Source organism: Protopterus annectens, chromosome 16.part0, assembly GCF_019279795.1.
Source record: "Protopterus annectens isolate FY-2018-M chromosome 16.part0, PAN1.0, whole genome shotgun sequence".
Classification (NCBI taxonomy): Eukaryota; Metazoa; Chordata; order Ceratodontiformes; family Protopteridae; genus Protopterus; species Protopterus annectens.
Window position 1 is genome coordinate 700690342 of NC_056750.1, and position 19050 is coordinate 700709391.

General features: G+C 44.0%; 1 protein-coding gene across 4 annotated transcripts in view; it reads left to right on the forward strand.

Moving 5' to 3' along the window:
* Window positions 1-19050, forward strand: part of LOC122790335 (zinc finger protein 239-like) — a 1358627-nt gene that overhangs the window by 101010 nt on the left and 1238567 nt on the right. For all 4 annotated transcript variants that reach the window (XM_044057854.1, XM_044057857.1, XM_044057855.1 and 1 more), the window contains exon 3: window positions 2254-2341. The gene's annotated coding sequence lies outside the window, so the exon portion shown is untranslated. The remainder of the gene's footprint in view (window positions 1-2253; window positions 2342-19050) is intronic.

Genomic DNA, 19050 nt, shown 5'->3' on the forward strand with positions numbered 1-19050 from the left:
ACTCAGTATCATCCTTTACACGTATACTAGATGAGTGTATGGGTATTGACAGTTACTACTGGTATACACCTCCTGGAGAAATGAGGTGAGGGTACTGGCAAGGAGAGAATGGTCATGAGACTCTGTGGCTTTGGGCTATCTGTGAACCTGTAAGAACAAAACAACACACTGGAGCATATCCCATGAAAGGGAAGCACTTCTCCATCCTGTGAAAGGAGGCAGTTTCCCATGTTAGAATGAAGGCTGACAGGAGGAAAATCAGTATCACAGTTCTGAGTGGGAAACACAATCACCAGGTTATGCAAGGGATATACCAAGACAGTGTGTATAGTTTTCCATGCCTGCTACCCCTGCTCCAGTAGGACTGAATGGCTGAGTAGGGAGGAGGACTTGTCAGACCTTAACTGGTGGGGATGACAGAAAAGACCATGGCTCATTGCACATGCTCTTCTTTGTACTTTGGTCTATATTCTAAGTTTCCTATGACTGTTGTACACTGTATTACAGGAGTCTGTCTCGTTAACAGTGGACATGTATAATACTAATGATGGACAGTAAAAACTGCAAAAAAGACACAGCCAAGCTAGAGTCTTCACTGTATTATAACTTAAATCTCCTGTAATGGAGGTCCTTGAAATATATGCAGGTGACCCTTGAGAGGGCATACTAGTACCAAGCAAATGGCTTCTGAATGTCCATTACCTTTTCCTTTATGGGTTACATTCATGTAAATAAAGCTAAACTCCACTGGCTGTAGACATGTTTTGTTTCAACCAATTCTGACCTCATCATTGCAGCAAAAGTGGGTTGTTGCACCCCTGACTGCTGACATAGTGGCCCAAATTTAACTAGCAACTGTTGTATGGGAGGATGTCGCGATTTCTGTTTCACTTATCCCAGAGGGAGGGTAGTGGCTAGATCTTACTGCTGAAAGTTCAAGCATCCAATGACAGAGACCAAGGGCTAATTTCAAGACTCAAGAATGACCAGAACATAGCTTTGTAACTCACACCTGATACTTAACCCTGAAAAAAATCTGTAAATACTGAAACCTGCAACTACAGAAGCTGTAATGAAGTTCCAGATTTGCCCAGGATGATGACATTCCAGCAGCCAGCTTTCACCTCCTCATTGCCAGCTTAGAGAGGGATCTTCAGTAATGTAAACCACACTGGAGAGAGGGTACTCTGTGTGGCATTACAGCTGTTTAGAAAGAGGGAGAAATGGAGGGAATTGTTGGTCACTTAAGAAAGCTTTTTTGCAGAACATTAAGTGTAAAAAATGTAAAAAGGCATTTTTCCATGTAGCTGTATGTAGAATGAATTGTGGTATGGCAAGCACAGAAATTTACTATATGGCATACACACACATGCACCATACTTTATTGCACTCCACTTGCTGTTGTACTCCATATTGCATCTAATCTTCCTTGTTGACAAATATTAATGTGAAGTGTGAAGAAACTGTTCTCAGATCTCTTTGTAGTAATATTTTGTTTGTAGAGGTCATGATGTTAAAAGCTCAAATATGTAAGAGCCCATACTGTATATAAATATGACTCTTTCTCCTGTTTATTTAGATTCCTCTTCACTTGCTGAGAAGTCACGAAATCCTTTTCAGCAAGATCTCAGTAGCCAAGAATATAACCTCATATTACAGTAGAAATGTAGTAACTTATATGTTCCAGGGCTTACTGAGTAGCTGTAATGGTGCTAAAATGTTGGAATTTTTTTTGTGAGAGTGGTTGATTTAGAAAGAGCAGCAAGCTCCCATCTCCTCAATATATTCTGATTTTAACAATGGACAAAAACATTTTAAATATTTTACTTGCTACTGTAACAATAAATGCATTATTTAATATTTTTCATGTGCAGTACAAAGTGGGTTATATACATGCCCAGATGTCAACATATGCCTTATTAAACATATTAAAAGCATTAAAAATGATTGAGATTGGAGTGATTTTAAAAGACTGGATTTCAAGAACATACTGCTGAACTAGAAGAAAACACAACCATTGCTGAACTATGAAAAACTGATAAGCAGAATTTAAATTTATTGGAATAGTTATACTGAATGATGAGAGGAGTGCAAAATGCTTTCCCACCCTAAACCAATACTCATTTAGTGATCTGGTATGTAATATTATTGTATCAGTAGCAGTAATGTTTTATTTGATGTCAATATTTTTAACATCTGTATGGGCCTGTAAGTAGCAGGTTTAATGTGTTTCTTTTTTTCCCTCAATAATAGGTTTAAAGCAAAATGGAAAAAAAGTTCAGGCTGATGATGCTCTAATTAAGAACAATGCAACTTTCTGTTTGTTACAGTTTCACTAAAGGTGAGCTAATTCTGCACTTTTGCTTGTTTTGCTTCTAGTTTTTTAGTCCTTCTTTTAAACAGATTTTAGGAAAATGTTTTCTTGAGTAGATCACATAGTGTCGACGAACATACTTCTAAGAGTGCAGTTAAATATTTTTGTAACTAATTGAGTTGCAATTTAGTTTAAAATGAGCGGAAAGGTTAGAGGATACTCTAGAAGTGAATAAATTATCAGTGCAGTTTGGAGCAGCACTTGTACATCAATGATGTGATTCCTGATGACAATATATTATTAATTAAACATTCAATTGATTTAAAACTTGGATTTGTGGGTAGCAGTAATGATTGCTATATTAAGACACTACAGCACATTCTGGAGCTGATAAAGGAATAGCCACAAGAAAATGTGCTTTATATAACTTAAACACAAATGACACTATGATACTGTGTAGCTGTATAAATATTAGACTATCAATAGGATATCAGCTTGTAAAATGGGAAAAGGTAATGGGAATCCTGTTGAATGATCCAGTGGAAAATGTATTTATTATTTATTTATTTGCAACTGCGGTGGTTGTGCTGTGGTAGCGTTGTCGCCTCGCAGTAAGACGTTGTCTTGTTTGATTCTCAGCTAGAGCATCTTCTGTGTGGAGACATGCATGAATGGTAGTACCTTCGTTGAAGGTTGTGCGTCAGGGCCGGCAACTCGGCACGTAAAAATCTACTGCCAATCATTAGTGGACCGGAGTTCCACTGTGGCGACCCCTAACCGGGAATAGCCTAAAGACACAACAACTTACATGCAGTTGTTTATTGGGAAATTCAACTGGACACGTGTCCTTTTTCAGTGGAGGTCCAGGGAGAAAAGCTCCACCGAACAGTAAATGAGCAACAGAGTACACGAACAACAACTGAATATAAATAATACATGCTTCAGCAAACATTAGATATACAGACAATATAAAACATAGTAATGAACAGATATACCAATATTTAGCTAGAGGCTAGGAATAAAGGTAGGATGTATATACAGATAGTTCAAAGCTCAAACGGATACTGTTCTAGACTCATAAACCTAAATCTTAAATACAAATATTGCACTAAACCCAAACAGATATAAAGCAGAAGCTCCACACGAAGGTGGAACAAGCTAGAAGGGCTAATGGGATGGAAGGGGAAGACAGAGGAGTAAGAGAGAAGACTGAGTGATTAGTATATGTGGTAGTGAGAGGAAGCTAGGTGTATGTCAGCTGGATATGTATTTGGAGTTGAGATGAAGTGAGGTTGTTAAGCTTGTTATAATAGGTCTGAGAGATTGAGTGAGGAGGGAAGGGGTGGGTAAAGGGTGAGCCAGAGCCTGCAGAGAAAGGAATGCAATGATCAGATGGTGTGAGGCATGGTGGCTAAGGGAAGTAAAAGGAGGGTTACTAGTCAGGATTGGTGCATAGGCATAACCAGAGACTTTTTAAGTGAGTTTTTAGTGCAGTCTTGAAGTGATTGTAAGAAGGTAGGGTGGTTATGGGGGGGATTGCTCCATAATCTGGATATGATGCAGGAGAATAGTGCTTTTTCCACTGAGTTCTTGGGTTTGGTCACTAGAAGTAGATTTTTGCTGCTAGAGTGCAGTGGTCTAGTGGACCAGTAGGGCTGGAGAAGGTTTTGAAGGGATTGGACTTTAAGATGATAGTTTACTAACTTGTGGGAGAGAGAGAGTTTATTTAGGTGAAGAAGTTGAAGGAGTTCAAGCCAGTCAAGTTCTCTTAAGTGAGACACATGTGTGGCTGCAATAAGATGCACCAGTGACAAACTTAGCAATTTTATTGTAGCGAGCCTCGAGCTTATTTAGATCTGTTTGTCTAAGGTAGGTGAGTATAGGAGAGGTGTAGAGTAAAGTGGAGATTAGGTGGGAATTGGCAGCAGAAATTCTGGATGTCTTGGTGAGGAATTGTTTGTTTCTGTACAATGCACCTAGTTTTTTGTGAACCTTTTTTATGGTAAGAGAAATGTGAGTGTCAAATCGGAGATTACCAGTCTCAACACCAAGTAGTTTCGTGTGTTCTGTTGGGGAGATGACGGTATTGTCTTTGGCTAGAATATTAAAGTGAGGGATAAGTGGGTTACATTTAGTGGGTTGGAAGGTAAGGAATTTACTCTTGCTCGGGTTGAGTAATAACTGGGTATTAGATAGCCAGCTTTCTGCAAATGAAAAGGCTTCCTGTGTGATCTTGTGAAGTTCAGGTATAGTTGGGGCTGAGCAGATGAGGGTGGAGTCATCTGCATACTGTATAAGAGAAACATGTTTCGTGGCTGTGAATAGATCATTGGTGAAGAGTGAGAATAGCAGGGGACCAAGGATGGAGCCTTAGGGAACACAGAGTGTTACAGGAAGCCGAGGAGATAGGTCATTATGCCAGACAACTGATTGTTGGTGGCCAGTTAGCTGTGAAACCAATCAGTAGCTGATTGGGAAAAGGATAGGTTAGTGAGAACAGAGATTAGTAATTTGTGTGAGACCACATCAAAAGCCTTGGATAGATCCAGAAATATAGCAGAGCAGAACAGGCCATTATTTTTATGATGAAGGATAGTGTTAGTGGAAGAGAGAAAGGCAGTAGTAGTGCTGTGGTATCGCCTGAAGTCATGCTGGGTGCTGGAGAGGAAGTTATTAGCAAAGAGGTAGTCTAAGACTTGAGAATGGATGGATTTCTCAAGTATCTTAGAAAGTGGAGAAAGGATGGCTGTGGGCCGTTAATTAGAAAATTCAACGGAGGAGCCACCTTTATGGAGGGGAATGATGTTGGATATTTTCCACAGTGTGGGGACATAGCTTTCTGTTAAGGATTAATTAAGATAGAGACTGGATAAGCTAGGGCTCCTGCTGCTGTGTTTAGGTATTCAGAGGGGAGATTGTCAGCTGCAAGTTTTGTAGGCGTAAGTTTTAGTGGACGTTTGTATAGGAATAGAAGATCATACAGAAAATCTGAGAGTGTTTTGAGTAGGCTACTGACTACATTTTCTGGTATACAAAATCTGTGAGTTCTGAATTTATACTGCCTCTGTCATTAGCTCTTTATTTAAGAGTAATCTTGAAAATGGGGTAGCAGTTTGCCTACCATCTAATAGGTGCATTATAAATAAAATAGAGTGGGTCCATATGACAGCCACCCTCTTTTTATGGATTATGCCAAAATCAAGTTGTCCTAGTAGACTAAAATGCTTTGTCTCAATAGTCCAAACTACAGAAAGGTAATAAGTAATTATTATACATGCCAAAGGCACTAGTTCATAAAGAACTGATGATGGCAGCAGCTGCAAAGGTGAAAGGAGAGGGAAAAACTTGGAAAGGTAGTAATCACTAGTGGCAGGAATCTCATTTATTCAAAGATGGGATTAAAGGATATGTGGTTTCTGAAAAGTTTGTTAGTCTTTGTGTAATGCATATGTAACTACTAGATAAATATATGATGAATAAAACATTTGAAGTTTAATAACGCATATAAAAAGTTTCAATAGTGGACCATGCTACGTGCATATATAATTTATTAATAAAAGGCAGATCAGTTTAAGCTTTTTTATCAATGCAACTCTGATGAAGTCAAATGCTTTGATGAAAGTGTTTAATCTCATCTGTTTGTTATTAATTTATTTATATTTGCTTGTAGCTTGGACCACACTTGTTTTTTTGGTGGAGTAAAATTGTTTTTAAGATCATATTTAAAGGTGTGAAGTGATGTTTGGGTTTTGCATAATGCAGGCAAACACTTTTTATGCATAAAAATAAAGCAGTTTCACACACTTTTTGTAAATAAAATAATTTTAAAATTTTTTCTGAATGTGGAAGACTAAATTTGCAGAGCCATATTTATAGCACTAATATGAATTAGAGGGCAGGAGGTGCTTATGTCACTTTGAGTTCCAGGTTTAATTATGCTGGATTAATGTGGGAAAGTTATTAAATATTAGATGTTAAGTTGTCAATCTCGCCTTCATTCTTGCTTGATGGGTTCGGAGCCGATCCTCGGCTCCGACTCGGCACTTGCTAAGCTCGAGAGTCACTTTTACCAGCTCGAGGCAGCCCCATATCCCATGATGCAAGGCGGTAAGTACCCAGATCTCGTTTGCCGCTTATGAGGTCCTCCTTTTACCAGCTCCTGGTAAGTGATTTGCTACTTTGCTATTTTAGCCCCTTTTAACAAAAAAACCCTTAATTGTTAGTTTTGTGTTAGTTTTAAACATTTTCTGACAGAAAATTATCTGTCTCTCCTTATTTTTTTAGTCAGACTTTCTCCCATCCCATCCCCCCCCCTGTTAGGGTGTGTGTGTGTGTTTTCTAGTTATACCTTTTGGTATATTTAATTTAATTTCTTTGACTGGTGTGTGTGTCTGTGTTGGCACCATGTCTAAAGAAAGGGTCTCAGGCTTTAAGAAGTGTGACTCGTGCTGTCAGAAAATGTCTCTGACAGACGGTCACACTTCTTGCCTGTATTGCCTGGGGCCTCTTCACCTGCAGGACTCCTGTGCTATTTGTCATTCTTTCAGCCAGAGAGTCCTGCAGGAAAGAAGAAATAAGTTGATTTTGAGGGGCCTTCTTAAGCCGGAGGGCTCTCCGCCAAGTCGGCTCCATCCAAGACTGCTAAATCTTCCAAGGCCCAGGCTTCTGTGTCCAAGCCTGCGGCCTCGGCTCCGACTCGCTCTGAGTCGAGATCGGCTCCGGCTGGAGCCGATTCTGGCTTAACAGCCTTCGCACCGATGGCTATTGGTGCCGATTCTGGTTCGACCACTTCGTGTCGGCCCGATCGGTTCCGACCACCATGTGGCTCAGGCATCGGTGTCGGCTCCGATCGGCTCCGACACCGTTACTTTGTGGCTGTATCGGCTCGGCTGGAGCCGGTGCATCGAGACTACCTGTCGGCTCCGATAAGTTGTCGGCTCCGACAGGTTCAATAGTTTCATTGGTTCCGATGGCTCCTTCGAGGAAGAGGTCTAGGTCTCCTTCCTTGGAGCCGATACTTTCAGCTCCGGCTTCACCTCTCCTCTCGAACGGAGCCATCGGAGCCGATCTTCAAGGTCATCCAGGCTTTCTGACCATGATTTAGAGAGAGTGGTCAGTAGATTACTTAAGTCACAGGCACTGGCCCAAATGTTACATAGTCCGTCTCAACAGACGGCTATTGGTCCACACCCCATTGCAGTTCCTCCTTCAACTCTACCCCAGAGATTGGAGTTGAGTCTTCGGAATGGTTACTGCTACGGCTGAGGGACGGATACCCCTTCTGTTCCTTCAGCCTCTACTCTTATCTCCTCTTCGAGACCTTCCTTAGAGGGATTCGTGGCCGGGCTTCCATGGTCTCCTCCGAGGGGTGAGTGGCATCGACCCTTGTCCAACCCGCTCTTCCCCTTGGAGCCTCGGCCTTGGTGAGCTCGGCTCCGACATCTGCCTCGAGACTTCCCTTTCGGTGGTCCCTGGAGTTCCTAGCTCTTCGAACAGGTTCTCTCGACCTTCCTGGGAGGGGAGCATTCGAGGTGATGAAGAGTGTGCTGGCCACTGGTATCAGCCAGCAGTCTGTTCCCTTAGCTCCTCCCTCTGTAGTGCCTATTGACATCTCTGCCACTTCTCTTGCTACAGGACCCAGAGATCCTCCGCCTCAGGTTTCCCCATTGGGAATATCCCCCTCTTCCGAGGATTCTCCTGATGTTTCGGGAGATCCTCCTAGAAAGAGGACTTGTAAGAGGAAACATGTAGACTCCCCCGAGTCTATCACTTCAGATACTGACTTAGATGAGTCAGAGGGATCCCCCTCTGAGGATGTCTCCTTCTCAGACATCCTAGAACTCCTTAGACAGAGGGGAAACTGGCCCACCAATAATCCCTCTGAGGATGAGTCAGTATACCTAGAGGCGGTTGGATCTCGGCCTCCACCTCCTGGGTGTCTCCGCCTTCGACCCCTTATGCAAGTTATTGCCCGAAGGCGGCTGCTCCTGACTCTGTGGAGCCAGTCCCTAGGAGGCCTTCAAAATTTATTACTGCCCTGTGATAAGCAATTCCGCACTAAGGGTGTCCCCGCTGATGCCATGGTGGCTGCTGCCACCAAGAAGGAACTTGCAGATCCTTCCGCACTGCCCATCCTCCTAATAAGGACTCTAGGACCATGGATAGGTACGGTAAGCGGATGTTTTCCTCAGCGACCTTTGCTATGCGCTGCTGAATTACCTATGTCACTTCACCAGACTCCAAAGGGATATCCTTAAGGAGCTAGGTGATGTTGTACAGGATCCTACAGCTGCAGGAGCTCAGGAAAAAATTGCTTCGCAGCTAGGAACCCTTAATTCCATTGCAAACTCCTCCATGCGGCTAATATCATATGCTGCTGATGGAGCAGTAGGGCCGCAGGTACAGGTGTGGCCCTTAGACGCCAAGCCTGGATGCGGCTATGTGACTTTGCAGATCCCTTTAAGGCACCCTTCACAAATTCTCCCTTTGATGGGTCAGCTTTGTTTGGCCCTCAAGTGAAGGAAACTTTGACGAGGTGTGAGCAGGACGGCAAGACTCTTTCTGTCAGAAGTCCGCTTTTCCACCCCTTCTAGACCTTACCCCAAAGGACAGAAAGGTGGCAAAATGTGGTTCCGCAAATCCCAAGGAGTCACGGATTTACGTGGTCAGTTTACCCCTAGAGGCAGAGGGGTAACAACAACAGACGCCGCCTAGAGGCAGAGGGGGTCCAAAAAACCAGGGAAACAGAGAGCCTCTCTGACAAGCCCTTTCAGCATCCCTGAGATGTTGCCCGGCTGTCCATCCTTGGAGGCAGTCGGGGAAGACTATCGCTGTACCCAGAAGCCTGGCGTTCCCTCACTCAAGACAGATGGGTACAGTCGATCATATCCGAGGGTTACAAAATTCCTTTCGAGGAAAGTCCTTTCTATCACTCAAATTCCCTTCCAGATGTACCACCCGGTCTAAGGGAAATTGCAGAGTTAGAAGTCTTAAAACTTCTGCAAAAAAGAGCCATTCAGCCAGTTACGACAGATCATTCAGAGCCCGGAATCTACTCAAGGTTCTTTTGGTCCCCAAAAGACGGGAGACTGGAGACCAATATTGATCTCAGCAGACTCAACAAGTCTGTGAGGAAGACAAGATTCAATGGTCACTCTTCAGTCAATTCTGCCCTTCTTACAGAAGGACAACTGGATGTGCTCAATAGATCTTCAGGATGCGTACTATCACATCAAAATTCACAGACGCCCAGGAGATTTCTCCGCTGCTGGGGTCCAGTCATTTCCAGTTCAGAGCCCTGCCCTTTGGTCTCACTACAGCCCCCAGAGTGTTCACCAAATGCATGGCAGTGGTCACGGCTCACCTGAGACGCCAAGGATTCCAGGTGTTTCCAGATCTCGACGACTGGCTCCTTTCAGCCACCACCAGGCATCAGCTTATTCAAGCCAGGGATTACACAATAAAGCTTTGTACTCTTTTGGGCATCTCGATAAACTTCAAAAGTCATCCTTATCGCCCTGCCAGTCTATTACTTTCATAGGCTAAACTTAAACACTGTTCGGTTGTCAGCTACCCTTACAAAACAAAGAGTTTCAGACATTCAAAGTCATGACAGGATCATTCTAGCCAACAAGAAAGTACAGGCCAGAATGGTTCTAAAAGTATTAGGCCTCATGGCTGCGGCCATTATTCTTCTTCCCTGGCTCGCTTCTACATGCCTTCTTCAGTGGATGCTGTTCACACAGTGGTCGTACCAACAACTTCCAATGCGTCACCAGATTCTGGTGACACAGACTTGCAAAGATCATCTTGCTTGGTGGATCACATCTCCCAGGTTCACCAAGGCAGACACTTTGTACCCCATCCCCGTAGCCACTGTCACCACGGATGCCTCCCTGATCGGGTGGGGGTCATTATCAGGGCAGGATGGTTCATGGGACGTGGCAGCCGCTCAATACCACCTGCACATAAATGTCCTGGAGATGAGAGCAGTGCTTTTAACGCTGCAAGCCCTCAACGACTTTCTTCCCGTAGGGACAATTGCAGTCCACACAGACAACATGTCTGTAGTTTGGTATATCAACAAACAGGGCGGAACCAAGTCCTACCCCTTGTGTCGAGAAGCCAGACTATGGCAATGGGCAATCTCCTCTCATCAGTTTCTGGTAGCAACGCATATCCCTGGGAAAACCAACATTGTAGCGGACAGATTGAGCAGAGCTATTCTCATGCCTCACGAGTGGTCTCTCAAGCAATCTATAGCGGAAGAGATTTTTCTGGATTGGGGTCGTCCATGTTGCGATCTTTTTGCTACTCCGCAAAACAGCAAATGCCCAGACTTCTTCTCTCTCTTCCTCTTCCAGGCCATCCCCCAGAGACGCTCTGACCCAGGATTGGCCCCAGGGACTTCTTTATGCCTTCCTCCATTTCCTCTGATCCCTCAAGTTATCCAGAAGGCAGCCGCTTTGAGAGCCAAATTGATTCTCATTGCCCCTTACTGGCCTCGACAAGTTTGGTTCCCGTTCCTCCATCGTCACCTTTTGGTGCAGCCGTGGCATCTGGACCCAGTGCCAGATCTTCTGATTCACCAATCCGGTCAGCTGCACCGGTCTATCCCTTCTCTCAACCTCACAGCATGGTTGCTCCACTTCCTTCCTTAGCCAGGCTTCCTTTGATCTCTAACCCAGTTAGAGACATCATAGTAGCTTTTAAAATCCTCTACCAGGAGGATTTATGCAAGCAAATGGAAACGTTTCTCTTATTGGGCTAAGGCCAAGAGTATTGATCCTTTCACTGCCCCTGTTCAGGCAGTCCTGGACTTCTTAGCAGAGATTTTTCATGCAGGCTCCTCTTCTTCCACAGTCAGAGTTCAATTGGCTGCTATCTCGAACTTTCATGTCGGGATCGCAGATCACAATATTATGTCCCATAGGCTCTGCAGGGCCTTCTTGAAAGGAATTTTCCTGCTAAAGCCTCCAATCAGGAATCCTCCTCCTCAGTGGGATCTAAATTTAGTGCTGACATCCTTGATTCTTCCCCACTTCGAGCCAGCTGCTTCTTGTTCCCTGAAATTTCTTTCTTGGAAAACTTTATTCCTAGTGGCTATTACATCGGCCAGGAGGGTGTCTGAACTTCATGCTCTATCGGTTCGACCCCCCTATTTGGTTTTTCACAAAGACAGAGTATCATTGAGAACTAATCCGACCTTTTTGCCTAAGGTCGCCTCAAAGACCAATTTGAATCAATCCATTGATCTCCCTGTATTTTTCCCAAACTATTCAGACAGAGCCGAACAAAAACTACATTATCTTGATGTCCACCGTCAACTCGGATATTATTTGGACAGAACAAAAAAATTTAGGAAATCTGATCAACTTTTTGTTTCCTATGCGGATAATAAGAAAGGCCTTCCTGTTTCTAAAGTGACCTTGTCTAGATGGCTTTCTTCGTTCATCTCTGAAATTTATCTGCTCAGGGGAAAACAGCTGTGCTCAAAACCTAAAGCACATTCAACTAGGAGCTTAGCTACTTCTACAGCCTTTCAAGCTAGACTTCCTTTAGACACTATTTGTGCAGCGGCCACTTGGGCCACTCCTCATACTTTTGTTTCCCATTACAAATTGGACTTGGCCTCCAGGGACAGAGCCAGTTTTGGCTCTACAGTCCTCAAGAGTCTGTTCCATTGAGCCACCCAGGATAGAGGTGCTAGGACGTGGTCCCATCAAGCAAGAATGAAGGCGAGATTGACAACTTAACATTAAGTTATGTACCTACCATAACGCTCCATGTTAGTTGTCTTCTCGCCTTCTTTCTTGCACCTCCTCCTTCCCCAGGCCTGGACAGACCTTTCTATAAGAAATTATTATGCTGAAGACCATTCAGACCTGGTCCTTCTTCCATCCTGTAAGTTTTCTTTCTTCCTTTTGGAAGTGTTTTTATGCTTGGTGCTATTGCCCTTTGTCATCAAACGAGATCTGGGTACTTACCGCCTTGCATCATGGGATATGGGGCTGCCTCGAGCTGGTAAAAGTGACTCTCGAGCTTAGCAAGTGCCGAGTCGGAGCCGAGGATCGGCTCCGAACCCATCAAGCAAGAAAGAAGGCGAGAGAAGACAACTAACATGGAACGTTATGGTAGGTACATAACTTCTTATTATGTAATTTGTAGACTTAAATTAACAGTTTGGGGAAAAAACTAACCATTAGTTTTTTACCAGACTGTTAATTTAATGTTTGATAGTTGTACAAGTAATGCAAAATTACTTACCCAAGCTAATTCAGTATAATTAGAACTGGCACCCAAAGTGAGGTAAGCACCTCCTGCCCATCCATTTATATTAATACCTTAAATATGGCTTTGAATTTTTTTTTCTGTGAATATCTTTGTTTTAATGGGGCAGCAGAGTGGAGGTGCCTTGTTGTTACTAGTACTGTTGCACTGATGTTCTTCGTGTTTCACTGTTGCAGTCATCACATTTGGGTTATCTTCCTGCAGGTAGCCCTCAGCCGGCCTGAATACCAGAGTCTTCGGATTTCTGTGTCAGATGCTGTCGCTTCTTCCATGACGTCAGGTCGTCATTGGTATAAAACATCCAGCTGATGCCATTACATCAGTCTTTCTTGCTGTTTGGTGCCCAAAGCAGAAGCCGTTCTCAAGTGCTGGTCGGCCGACTCCTGAAATTTTCATTTTCGAGTTTCAGACCCGAAGTCTTCAAAAAAGATAAGTACCCAGTTGGGAATCATTCTTGATCTAACCGATGTCAGAAAAAATTAGAAAACAGATGATCAAACCGCTGACTCAGGCCCATATGCCTCAAAAACAAATGCTCAGAATGGCTGAAGACCTTATTACCTTAATTAGGGGAAGCCAGCCTTCCCCCTCTAAGAGACCTAGAACCGATTTTCTTTATCATTCTTCTGATCAGGAATCTGATATCTCTGCTCCTTCTGATTATCAAGATTTGCCCTTATCTACTTATGTGGATTCTGATGCAGAGGATTCCATTCCCTCTGCTTCCCCTCCAGAAGATTTTTCTTTTGGTGAAACCTTGCATACCCTTAGGGAGCATTTCCGCTGGGAAAGCCAGGACTATTCTGAGTCCAAAAAGAGACTTAGGGAATTCTTACTCCTGCCTCAACACAGGCCTCTAGCTATCCCTTCTGTTCTGGCTATTGTAGATGATATTTTCTTGGAAGCTATCCTTACTCCAGACACTTTACCTCCAGCTCCCACAAAACCTGACAAGTACTACAGAGCACCTGACTCTCACAAGTTCCTCTTCAAGAATCCTATGGTGAAACCAGAGACCATTTCCCAAGGACCAAAAGGCATTAAGGCTACTGCTGCCAAAAATCCTACCCCTTCTAATAGAGAATGTTCTTCATCTCACATTGCTGCAGTCCTTACACTTGGGTAGTCCGCTGTCCTCGGTCGGCCCGAATATCAAAGTATAAGGCTGACGTCGGTCAAGGCGCATTTGACTGACATCAGGACGCCAGGGTACAAATGCGCATGACCGACGTCATATCCTCAGTCTTTTTTGCCGCATGGTCCGATGCAGAAGCAGCGTTGCAAGTGCTGGTTGGCGTTCTGAAATTGTTCGATTTCGGAGTTTCAGACTGAGTCAAAGTTGGCTAAGTACCCCGTTGGGGAATATTTTAGTTTTTTCTTGCCTCAGTGGTTTACCGGATGTCAGAAAAGTGAATAATTGCATTGCTTGTGAGAAAGAGATAGCGGATAGAGACTATCATACTTTGTGTATTCCTTGTTTAGGGCCTGAGCACGACGTTGTTGGGTGTCGCTCTTGTGCTAGATGCAATAAGCGCACTATTAAGAGGAGATTAGATTGTGCCAGGTTAGTCTTGAAGCGGTGCAATTATAAAATGCCGCCGGATGCTCCGACGCCCGCTTCAAGAAGCGCAAGGACAAAGCAGTTAAGCCTAGGTTAGAAGAACCGTCCGTGCGGACGCCGGTTCTTTAGAGGTGTCGGTGGAGCCGGTGGTTCCACCGAGGTTTCTTTGGGATCCCAGGGAGAGACTTTGTTATTGCAGGATGTGGCCTCTCAGGAGGCAGGTCAGGCTGATGGGGCTTCTCAGGTTACTATACTCCCTCCCTGCCTAGGGTGGTTAGGCCCTCTCCTTCTGTTTCCAAGGCTTCTCCCAGAGGCAGGCCAGGTTTAGCTTCAGTTGGTGTCACCCTAGTTCTTCTGGTACTGTGCCCAAGAAGCATATGCTTAAAATGGCAGAAGATTTGATTACTTTGATTAGGGTTCTTTGCCCCTCCTGATAAGAGACCTAGGGTGGAGCCTGAGCTAGGAGTTTTGAGCAGGCTTCGATGTTTCAGAGTCTTCGGCTGAAGACTTGCAGGAGTACTCTCCTTATTCTGATTCTGATGTGGATGATTCTACTCCTTCTGCTTCTCCTCCTGAGGATTTTTCTTTTCAGAAACTCTTCATTCCATGAGGGAGCATTTTAAGTGGGAAGGTCAGGACTTCTCTGATTCCAGGAAAAGGCTTAGGAATTTTGTTTTTACCCCAGCATAGGCCTTTGGCTATACCTCCTGTTTTGGATGTAGTGGAAGATGTTTTACAGAGGCTTCTCTAAATCCTGATTCTTTGCCTCCTGCTCCTGTTAAACCGGATAGGTATTACAGGGTGCCTGAAGCTCATAAGTATCTTTTAAGAGTCCTAGGGCAGACCCAGAAACTGTTAGCCAGGGGCCTAAAGGTGTTAAGGCTTCTGCTGTCAAGAATCCGTTCCTGCAGATAAAGAGGCCAGGGCCTTGGATAGATGGGGAAAGAAAGTTTATACTTCTTCCACTCTAGCTATGAGGGCTTTGAATTGCCAGTTTCACATGTTGAAATACCAAAACTGTCTCCTTTCACAGTTGAAGTCTAAGGTTGATGCTCTGGAAGGTATTGATTGTAAAGAGTTGCAAGATTTAGTACATGTTTCTGAACAGGTGGGTAAGCATTCTTTGCAATGTGGTTTTGATGCTGTACAGGCTTCGTCTAGGGTGGCTGCCACTGGGTCAGTTCTTTGCAGGCACGCCTGGCTGAGGGATCAAAATTTATCTGACCATGTTAAAACAAGGATTTTAGATGCTCCTTTACAATCTGATGTATTGTTTGGTTCTCCTGTTGAGGCAGTTTTAAAGAAAATGGAAGACAAGGCTAAGTCTATGCAGACTGTTAAAGATTTTTTGCAGGTTCAGCCTCCAAAGTTTAGTAGAAATTGGCCTACTAAGGGGTGGACGTATCCTTCTTATGATTCCCAGTCTAGAGGTAGATCTAGACGTGGTAGGGCAGAGCTCAGGGCTCTTTCAGGCCTAGAACAGGGAGTTCTCCTGCACAGTCTTCGGTGAGGGCAGGGGTCAGTCCTTTCAGAACAGACCCAATGACCTACCTTTTCAGCTGCCAGAGCCTTCTCATCTGGCAGCACCTTTGGGAGGAAGGTTGGCACTTTTCAAAGAAAATTGGAGTTTAATTACCCAAGACAGATGGGTATTGGATATCATACACCACGGTTACAGGTTTTATTTCCATACCTTGCCTCCTTTCAAAGGCATGCCGGACGTTCCTCCTCAACAAAGAATAGAGGCTCACAAGCAAATTTCTCTGTTACTCCAAATAGGGGCCATACAGCCGGTCCCTATGCCAGAAGTGGGCCTAGGATTTTATTCTCGCCTGTTCCTAGTACCAAAGAAGGGGAACACGTGGAGACCAATTTTGGATTTATCTATCCTCAACACTTATCTGGACATTCCCAAGTTCAAAATGTTGACGTTACAGCAGCTTTTACCTCTGCTGGGCAAAGATTATTGGATGGTAACTTTGGATCTCAAGGAGGCTTACCTTCATGTTCCTATCAGACTAAGTTGCAGGAAGTATCTGCGTTTTCGAGCTGGGACTTCTCACTATCAGTTCTCTGCATTGCCCTTTGGCTTATCTACTGCACCCAGAGTGTTCACGAAGGTTCTGGCTCCAGTGATAGCTTTCTTCAGGCTAAAAGGAATACAGATCTATCCTTATTTGGACGATTGCCTGATTCTGGCTCAAGGAAGGGACAAGCTTCTTCATCATTTGGAATATGTGATAGCAGTGCTAAGATGCCTGGGGTATTCTGTGAACGAAATAAAGTCCAGTCTAGTACCCTCTCAGGACATGTGCTTTCTGGGTGTAAGACTTAATACAGCATCCCAGATGGCCTTTTTGACCCCGGACAAACAAAAGAATCTTTCCCTTTACTTCCATCAACTATCTCATCAGTCCGGCTGACTGCAAGGACAGTCCTTCAAGCCTTAGGGTTCATGGCATCTTGTATTCTGGTGCTTCCCAATGCCAAACTGCATATGAGGAAGCTACAATGGTATCTCAAAAATGTATGGACTCAGCACTGCCAGGATCTGGACACTGTCATTCAAATAATACCTTGCATTCAAAAGGAATTTTTGTGGTGGGCTCAGGAATGTCACCTAAACAAGGGACTCTCTGTGACCCCGCCAGAGGCGAGTCAGATTTTAACGACAGATGCCTCAGACAAAGCTTGGGGAGCTCATCTGAATGGAAAGTGGATACAAGACAAGTGGCCTGCCAGACTACAACATCTACATATCAACTTGAAGGAGATGTTAGCAGTCCAGTTTGCATTAATAGCTTTCAAGGATTTACTTCTTCCAGGGCAGGTGTTGATTCTAACAGACAACACAACTGTCATGTGGTACATCAACAAGCAAGGGGGAACACATTCTTATCCTCTATGCAGGCAAGCAATGATTTTGTGGGAGACTGCTCTCAGTTTACAGCTCAATCTTCAGGCAAGGTTTCTGCCGGAAGCACAGAACTCCTTAGCAGATGTGTTGAGCAGACGAATTATGGATCCCCAGGAGTGGAAATTGGATCCTCATGTATTTCAGAAATTGACAGTGTCATGGGGAACTCCAGACATAGATCTGTTCGCTTCTCCACTAAACCACCAGCTGCCAAAGTTTTGCACAAAAAGGTTTCATCCCACAGCTTGGAAAGTGGATGCTCTTTCCTTCAATTGGAGCAATCTTCATGTGTATGCCTTTCCGCCTCTGCCTCTCCTCCCAAAGGTACTACTAAAGGTCAGACAAGACAAGCCAAGGATGATTTTGATAGCTCCAGATTGGCCTCGACAGCATTGGTACCCATTACTGAGAAGCCTGGTACGGAAGCCTCCATGGCCTTTGCCTTTGATTCCACACCTGTTGTCTCAGGAGGACAGTCATTTGCTCAATGTCAAGCTTCACTCTCTGCACCTAACAGCCTGGCATATTCTGTTTTGAACCATAATGGGCCTCCACTTCCACAGCAAGTTTTGAATGTTATTTTGGAAGCTAGAAGGCCTAGTACAAGGAAAGTGTACGCAGATAAATGGAAGAGATTTTTATTTTGGAGTGCAGCAAAGGATTTTGATGTTTCTGAGCCTAATTTAAGTGTGGCTCTTCAATATCTTACTGAGTTACTGGACAAAGGTTTGTCCTTCTCTTCTATTAAGCTTCATGCTGCAGCAATTTCGGCTCACTATGATTGTGACCCACCATTGTTTTCTCATCCTTTGTTTAAGCAATTTCTTAGAGGGGCAAAGAATATAAGACCCCCACGAAGAGCTCCTACTCCTGCTTGGGATCTCAATTTTGTGTTGGAGAAACTCACTCTACAACCTTTGAGCCTGCAGCTACTACTGAGTTGAAATATTTATCTTGAAGACTGCCTTTTGTTGGCCATTACCTCTGCAAGAAGGGTTTCTGAATTGCAGGCCCTTATGGCGGTTGAGCCTTTCTTAATTTTCCATAAGGATAGGTATCTTTACGCACTAATCCTTCCTTTATGCCTAAGGTGGTTTCTAGTGTGGCTTTAAACCAAACTATTCATTTGCCTACTTTTATGCAAATCCCCAAAATAAAGGGGAAAAGATTTTGCACACTTTAGATGTACACAGGCAGTTGCGATATTATTTGGACAGAACTAAAGGGTTTAGGCAGTCTCAGCAGTTATTTGTTTCTTTTGCTTTGAGTTCTCAGGGCAAGCCTGTGTCAAAACAAACTATTTCTAAGTGGATTGGGTTTTGCATTGCTTTCTGTTATTCCCATCATGGCAAGGAGATTCCAGCTGGGATTAGGCCTCATTCCACTAGGGCTACTGCCACTTGACAGCTTTTTGAGGGGTGGCAACCAAGGATATTTTGGAGGCAGCTACTTGGAGTTCAGTGCGTGCTTTCTCTAGGCATTATCACCTACCACTTTACTCTAAATCCAGGGCTGGTTTTGCCACTGCTGTTTTGCAGGGCATTTTGGCAGCTCCTGCTTCCTTATAGTTTGGCCATCCTCCCTTACCTCTGCTTTGGGATTCTACCCAAGTGTAAGGACTGCAGCAATGTGAGATGAAGAACATAGTACAGTTTTGTACCTACCATAAATGTAGATGTTCGAAGATCCACATTGCTGCAGTCCAATTTACCCTCCCTCCTTCCCCTCTGTAGTTAGAGGTGGTTGTGTGGGTTGGGTTGTAAATATTGTGTATATTGTATATATTGTACATATAATTAGTGCAAGGGTGGTTGTTTGTTTGTTTGCTGTCTTTTGGTTGTGACCTTTATTTTTAGGGTCTTCTGACATCTGGGGCAAGAAAAGACTGAGGATATGACGCCGGTCATGCGCATTTGTACCCTGACGTCCTGATGTCAGTCAAATGCGCCTTGACCGACGTCAGCCTTA